Raw genomic sequence first — 6594 nt, 5'->3', positions numbered from 1 at the left:
TCTACACCCATTCAGCGTTGTCCACACCCTCTTAAGCCAGGCCCACCCATCTCTTTAAGGATTCACATGCGAGGTCACGTACTAAACAGTGAGAACTGTAGTAAAGATTAAGACTAAAAGTAGTAGCCTACAATTAAGGAACAAATTCCAGGTAACAAAGTGTCCAGATAGAAAATAGTTTTATTTTAAATGTTAGATAAGTGTATGGATCTCTACAGAAGCTGTAAACGGTACAGCCAAATGGTTACTTGCACAGTAGCAATATCAGATAATGTATATTATATTTATATTGACACTATGTACTATAACGATATCAGTGATAGATGAGGTAGTTATATGCATACAATCAGGGGTAAAGTGGCTGAGCAGCAGGATAAAAAGGAGAGAGTCATTTGAATAAAGGCACTGAAGATAGTCCTGATTACTGGTCCATATGAACCAAGCATAAAGAAGGGAATCTATATTTGGAGAACTTGTTTCTGTCCTGCTCTTGATTTTGGTGCAGGGCATATGATGTCCATAACCTCTTCATCACAAAACTCCCTGATCTTCTCAAAAATATATGTTTGTCTAGCTGTGTCCAGTCCAGGTGGTGCAGGCAGACCATCTATGGGAGGAAGGATGTCTCAGCAGCTGAAACCTGGTCCCGACTGAGTCCGAACACTCCTTGGCGGCAACAACACCAGGCTCTAAAGCTTCGAGGCTGGAAAACAGGAATTAACAAAAAATGTGAGATCAATAAAAGTTGTGCCAGTCATGTTGGAGGTAAATTAAATGATCAAAATGCGTTGTTTTATGCTTTACATACAAAGTGTTGTCATCGATTCCTTGTAGAGACGCCACATCGCTGATTTTGTCACATGGGATGGCAGCAGCTTTCCACCAAGTGTTTGTGTCCTGGTAATACTATTGCATTATGCTCTGCGTAATTGTTGAAGTTCACAACTCGCTGCAAGTCCTCATGCTTCAGGTCTAAGCTGCGCTTGCTTGGGCCAGCTCTCTTTTTGATGGGAGGCATTAGACCATTCTCCTTGTATGACTGGTGGAGGAGAGTCAGGCGTGTTCTACTGATGCTCAAAGACAAATTCCAGATACAAATATTTTGGCATTATTGTACAATAGATAGCCGTAATCACCGTCAGACACACCTGGCTAACTTTATGGTTCATGTAATCATCTTGCGAAGTGTTGTATTTTTGTTTAGACATGCTAGCTAAATAATTAACCATAATCCTAATCCATATAGTACCAGCAATACAAACCGATTGTCATAGCTAGCTAAAGTTAACCAAATAGGTTCAATGTTAGTTAGCTAGGTAACATTAGGCTATAGAATGCAAATGGCATTCTGAGAACATTACTACACAGATAGTACATGTAATGTACAGATAGTACATGTAAATTATTTGTAATTGGCTTTCTCCATTCTGATTGGTTGAACATTATAAAGCAAAAATAATAGGAGGACAAAACTGACAGTAAAGTAGTCTTCTTTGTAGAACATTGCATCAAAATGTTATTTTGTAGCCTCACGCTGGTACTCGACCAATGGTTTCCAGTTGTGTAGTTAGGCTATTTGTTCAATTCAAGCATTCACTTCCAGAAATGTCATCAATTTCTTCATTTCCTATTCTAATTTGTAATTTACATACTGTCATGTTTTTTTTGTCTTTAGTATTTAAAAAAAAATAGTAAACCAAAAAAAACGTACTTTTGCCACTAGAGGGCAGTCTGACGATTTTCAGGGGTCTCAACTCCATAATTTGTAGACTTGTTGTGCTTGAAAGTTACCTAGCTCAGCTGTTAGCAGTTTCTTGCTGGCGATTTTAAAAACGAATGATTTTAAATAATTGACTGAATTATTTAATGTAACAAATCCAACATATAAAATACTGTTAGAGGGTACAGCAAAAATCCACACCAGTGTGTGGATAAATACCGGTAGGCCTATGCAGTAATTAAGCAATAATGCCTGAGAACCTGGGAATTATCCTTTGACAAGGTGAAGACAAGGGCCGGTGCTTGCCTCTTCTTAGGCTGGGAGAATGGAACGTCCCACTCACATTGTTGCCTGCTAAAATGGCACTCCAGCACTGGAATTCTGAGTTTACGGTTTCCATGGTGAATTATTAGTTTCATGTTCATTCTTGGGCTAGCTAGCCTACTGGCACAGGAGAGATTGTTGCACAGGTCGTAGAGGCTGACAGATAGGTTTGTACAACAGCAACTGTTGCTAACCAAATAGTAGCATGGACAAATAATATGTAGATGTTTATGAATTTCCTGCCTGGGCTGCGGAGACAGTGGAATTGACATTAACACCATGTTATTTTGCGAGGGTTATTGTCCCACAACTCCTGCATATCAACCAGTCAGCATCAAGGATCCAAACAACCCGTTTTATGAAATATGATATACGGCCCAGCCCTACGCCACCGTTTGTCATTGTTCAGCACAGAATTGCTATTCAGCTCAAGGTCCAGTTGATTGTATGTCATGGCAACCAGATTTTGTCGCGCTCTCTTTCATGTCGTATTGTCAATGTCTACAGTATTTACTACACTGCTTGCCCATTGTGGCACACTATAGTCAAGCATTATTGTCCCAGGTTTCGCCTGTGTCAATATAGTTGGAGCCAGACATCTGAAGATTGGTGGACTGCTTCCCTGCATTAATCTATTGATGATGAGGTCATAAAAATGATATATTGGAAGGCTGAGGTATTTCCTAATCCAGGGTCACATTATTCTGGTGGGATAGTTATCACCACACATTATGGCTGTATTGCTACTGTGACGCTGGAGGTGAAGGTTTTCATCACACAAGATTAGCTACACGACTCCATCACTTTGGCCTTGTTCTATTACAAGGAAATGTGTGTTATCTGTTTCTTTTGTGAAATTCCAGATAGAGGTATAATGTTTATACCGTAGTTGATTTTGTTTTGTGTTCAGTTCATAGGCTATAGGCCTGTTCAATTGCGTCTAAAAAAAGTGTGTCTGTGTGCTTGTCTGAAGCCTCTGACTCAGTGGTGAGTCGTCACTGACTCCAGTCACATGGCTACTTGTCAGCGGGCTGCAGGAGGAAACATAATCCTTAGGAGGAAGGCTGCATTTATCAGTCTGTGACTGTTGGTGTGAGGGTGCATCTGGGGGAACAATAAACTAGGCTAGGAGCCCACCACGGCCAGTAAAGCCACACAGAAAGCCTCTAATTGCAGCTTGCTTTCTGTCTTTCTTTTTGTCTCACGCTTTTCTTTTTCTTTCCTTCACTTTGTCCAGTTCCTGGTCTCCCCTCACAGCGGCGTTCAGCTTTGCACTACAATGTCAGGCTCCCCTGCAGGAGGCACACAAAGGTACAGTACAAGGTTTTTGAAGTTGTCTCTCTCTACGGTCTCGGTGGTGACTTGTTGGAAGCTTTAGAAGTTTTGATACCTAACCTGTCCTGTTTGGCTGTTTTCATGGTACTTTTAACCATTTACTTCAATTTGGATCTTTTTGGTTTTTGTCTGCTTCATTCAATGTGAGTTTTTGATTTCAGTTTAATACCGTACAGCAAGGTTAATTTGTTTAGAGTTGCGTTGTGCTCTAAGTAATTCAATGAATTGAGACTGAAGTATCCCCTAGTGGACCTGCAGAGGTTTAGGTCTTCGGTGACACTCACTCCAGAAAAATGATCCTAATTTCCTATCATATTCCAGTCTGCACTGTTTGTGCTCTTCTAGTTAAGTGGCTCCAACAAACACTTTGCCACAGTCGTATAAAGCCCGGAATAGAGACTTTATGAACTTGTTTTCAGCAACACACATGGTTTGCTAAGTGGCATTTTGAGTTCATGATAAATGCGTTTGCTTCCCTCAGAGTTATTTGTTTGCTCTATTGGAGGTTTGGGCATTTCTTTTCACTTTCTGAAAACTTTCCCCTGTCTAGCTCATTCATGGTCTGTAAGTGTAGTCAGTTGGTGCCTAGGCTACATTTTAGGTTTTTCCTCTGTAGTCTGTCTCTGTACCTATTTAGTGCAGGGGTGTCAAACGTAAGGCCCGTGGACCAGATCCTGCCTTCGAGCTGATTCAATGCAACTGGCAGGTGGTTTGATTAAAACCGTTTTAATTTTTTTATTATAATGGACTTACAATACAATCTCTTCACTAGACAAGTAGCATCAACGTCCTGGAAAGGTGCTCTGTGTGAAAGATGCTATGAAAAACAATAAGATACACTCTGAATTACCTAAAATGATGAATCCCATATTGGTCTTTCACAGTCTGGTCGAACCCAAACTGTACTGTGCAAGTAGGGTAATAGTAGGCCCACTATTAAAACAGATAAATGAGGCTACACAGGCTACATTTGCTTTGGAAGTTTTGATACCTAACCTGTCCTGTTTGGCTGTTTTCATGTTACTTTTAACCATTTACTTCGATTTGGCTCTTTTGGTTTTTGTCTGCTTCATTCAATGTGAGTTTTTGTGATTTTAGTTTAATACCGTACAGCAAGGTTAATTTGTTTAGAGTTGCGTTGTGCTCTATTCTGATAAGTAATTCAATGAATTGAAAGTGAAGTTTCCCCGAGTGGACCTGCAGAGGTTTAGGTCTCTGATGACACTCACTCCAGGTTTCAGCTTTTTGGCTCTCAAAGTCACACTTTATTTTAATAGATTATTAACAACAAAATGTGATCTTTAAAGACCACAACAACGCTTAAACCACTTCAGGTGACCACTTTTGAGGTGAGGGAAAAATCTAGAAATGTTCATTTTAGTTTTGTGTAGTTACCCTTTTAATTCAACTGTGCAGCACTGTTGTTTGGCTAGCTGTGTTTCTGTATAAGATGGAGTTTGCAAAACAAATGGCCACTGGTTTGGTGCAAATAATCATATCATTCTGCCAGGTAGGCATAGGCTACTTTGTAGCTAGTTAACATTTAATTGAGGAAGTTTTTGGGAAAACCTGTCCATCTACCAGAAGACAGTTAGGCCTATCATTAGCTTCGCTATATTTTTCCTGTTCCTTAATTGTTTGAGACTTGGACGTTTACTTCATATTATGAGGCATCTCTTACCTTGCTTCAAAGTAGCCTATAGTCAAAATCCCACCATAGAAACGTGGAGGCAATTATTTTGTAAAGACTTCTTCATATGCGCTCTCCTGTTCTGTTGGTTTTCAAATCAACTTAGTTTCATTGTCTAGCAGCCAAATGCATTATCCTAGTCATATTAGCAACCTATGATAGTTGTTGCATCTTTAGATTTCCCCTATTTCAAAATTACTAAAGGATATTTCCATCTCTGTCCATCAAACCGCTCGCATGTGCGGTGGTGTGCATTTTAGAATGGTGCAATTTCCGGAAATTGCATTTCTGCGCTTAAAATGTGGAGTAATAGTTTATCAACATTTTTAGCTAAGCATTTGTATCTTTTCCATCAGCCTTATTAATTGATATGGTATATGCCTACAAAAACAAAAAAAGTATGTATACGGCTTATACCCTCCACTACACCACTGCCTGCCAGGCAAAATGAGTATGGACAGCCCTGCTTTAGTGTATTTGATAAGGTTCCTCTCGTGTATATAAGTTGTTCAGTGTTGATTATGGTGACAAATAGGAATAGTCTACACCACTGGGGAATATCTGAGGGAACATGACATTTGTTTGGAGTTGTCCACATTAGAGGTCGACCGATTAATCAGCATGGCCGATTTCAAGTTTATATAACAATCGGTAATCGGCTTTTTTGGACACCGATTACATTGCAATCCACAAGGAAACTGCGTGGCAGGCTGACCACCTGTTACGTGAGTGCAGCTTCAAAATGACCTTGTGGCTGCAAGAAGCCAAGGTAAGTTGCTAGCTAGCATTAAACTTATCTTATAAAAAACAATCAATCTTCACATAATCACTAGTTAACTACACGTGGTTGATGATATTACTAGGTTAACTAGCTTGTCCTGCGTTGCATATAATCAATGCGGTGCCTGTTAATTTACCATCGAATCACAGCCTACTTCGCCAAACAGGTGATGATTTAACAAAAGCGCATTCGCGCACAATCATTGCACAAATGTACCTAACCATAAATATCAATGCCTTTCTTAAAATCAATACACAGAAGTATATATTTTTTTTAAACCTGCATATTTAGTTGAAAAAAAATGTTAGCAGGCAATATTAACTAGGGAAATTTTGTCGCTTCTCTTGCGTTTAGTGCAAGCAGAGTCAGGGTATATGCAACAGTTTGGGCCGCCTGGCTCGTTGCGAACTGTGACCGTAATTAATTTGCCAGAATTTTACATAATTATGACAACATTGCACAACCTTCAATGTTAACAGCAATATTTAGACTTAGGGTTGCCACCCGTTCTATAAAATATGGAACGGTTTTGTATTTCACTGAAAGAATAAACGTTTTGTTTTAGAAATTATAGTTTCTGGATTTTACCATATTAATGACCAAAGGTTAGTATTTCTGTGTTTATTATAATTAAGTCTAGGATTTGATATTTGGTAGAGCAGTCTGACTGAGCGGTGGTAGGCAGCAGCAGGCTCGTAAGCATTCATTCAAACAGCACTTTGGTGCGTTTGCCAGCAGCTCTTA

The 6594-nt window shown here is 39.6% G+C and overlaps 1 protein-coding gene across 3 annotated transcripts in view; it reads left to right on the top strand.

Annotated features, from left to right (window-relative positions):
• The first annotated feature begins 590 nt into the window (after positions 1-590).
• The window catches only part of LOC115195749 (anion exchange protein 2), a 46672-nt gene continuing 40668 nt past the window's right edge, over positions 591-6594 (top strand). Inside the window, exons 1-2 of one of the 3 annotated variants that reach the window (XM_029755952.1) lie at positions 591-729; positions 3302-3355. The gene's annotated coding sequence lies outside the window, so the exon portion shown is untranslated. Of the gene's footprint in view, positions 730-2839; positions 3356-6594 lie in introns of those variants that run through there. The other 2 variants (XM_029755953.1, XM_029755951.1) reach the window with 2 other exon arrangements.

The sequence above is a fragment of the Salmo trutta genome, chromosome 6 (assembly GCF_901001165.1).
Source record: "Salmo trutta chromosome 6, fSalTru1.1, whole genome shotgun sequence".
Lineage (NCBI taxonomy): Eukaryota > Metazoa > Chordata > Actinopteri > Salmoniformes > Salmonidae > Salmo > Salmo trutta.
This window is presented reverse-complemented; position numbering and strand designations above follow the sequence as displayed.